Source organism: Cynoglossus semilaevis, chromosome 10 (genome assembly GCF_000523025.1).
Source record: "Cynoglossus semilaevis isolate Cse_v1.0 chromosome 10, Cse_v1.0, whole genome shotgun sequence".
Taxonomy (NCBI): Eukaryota; Metazoa; Chordata; class Actinopteri; order Pleuronectiformes; family Cynoglossidae; genus Cynoglossus; species Cynoglossus semilaevis.
Genome location: NC_024316.1, coordinates 19,314,664 through 19,315,758, shown reverse-complemented (window position 1 = coordinate 19,315,758; position 1,095 = coordinate 19,314,664). Strand labels below are relative to the sequence as shown.

Sequence of the window (1,095 nt, the reverse complement as noted above, 5' to 3'; positions counted from 1 at the left end):
TCCTTCCTGCTCTTTGCACTGCAGTGTTGATGCAGGTCGGACTTATTTTTAGGCGTGAGTGCTGCCTTCTCATCCACAGTCAGGCAGCCAGACAGGGACCAGAGGTCGGTGACCAGTAGGGGGCACCGACCGAGGTGAAGTGACGTCAGAAGAAGGGACTAAAAAGACACACATTCTTCAAGATCTTACCTGAATAACATCTGGACATTGAACACCATCCCTGCTGCCCAGACTGCCCCCCTGTGGCTGGACCAGAAAAACACCGCTGCATGTGACTGATGTCAATTTTCTTCAATATTTCTCTGAAATATTTGACACATTCAATTCTGGTTTCATGTTTTTAGTCGGAGGTGTGACGGAGACGGTGGCGTCTGTGGACACACCTAGACTGACAACAACAACAACAACAGTGTTTACAGCCACAGTCTGATTGGTCGACGGTCCTCTGCAGCGGTCGACACGTCGGAGTTCAAAGTGTGGGTCGGTACGAGGACGGACGGGCTGCTGTCACATGATGAACTCCAACACACATGCAGGAGAGGGAGAGGAGGAGACGGGTCACGGCTGTGACCTTTCACCCAGTTTGTGAAAAACTGTGGGACTCCTGTGAAGCTGGACACCATCAGTCAGAAATATATGTGTGTATTTACAAGGACATGACTTCCTGTTGGGGACGGGGTCAAGACTTGACCTCTAACCTGGATTAGGAATCTGCAAACCTGCCAAACCCATTGAACCTCAGCTCAGAGCAGAGCCGTGTGTGTTTGCAGAAGTTGCCTAGCACCTGGTAACTGTACCAGGTGAAACCCTATCATGGTGCCTTCATAAAGCTGGCCCTGCACTGGATCCTCACTGACACCTGTGACCTCACCACAGTCCGTCAGGTCAGGTAGAAACTTCCTGTCCTGTAGCAGCAGAGGCTCAGGTCATTAGATGATTGGGTTTGACTAGAGGAGCTGTGACATCATTTCCTGTCTCCACTGTAGCAACTAAACAAAGTCAGCTGTCGTTCTCATGGATGGATGGATGGATGGATGGATGGATGGAGTACAGTACAAAGTACTTCAACGTAGACTCTACTGCCGTGGGCAAACC

General features: G+C 50.3%; 1 protein-coding gene across 1 annotated transcript in view; it reads left to right on the top strand.

Moving 5' to 3' along the window:
* Positions 1 to 36: 36 nt before the first annotated feature.
* tp53inp2b (tumor protein p53 inducible nuclear protein 2b) overlaps positions 37 to 1,095 on the top strand; it is a 7,628-nt gene continuing 6,569 nt past the window's right edge. Inside the window, exon 1 of the mRNA XM_017036230.2 lies at positions 37 to 884. The gene's annotated coding sequence lies outside the window, so the exon portion shown is untranslated. The remainder of the gene's footprint in view (positions 885 to 1,095) is intronic.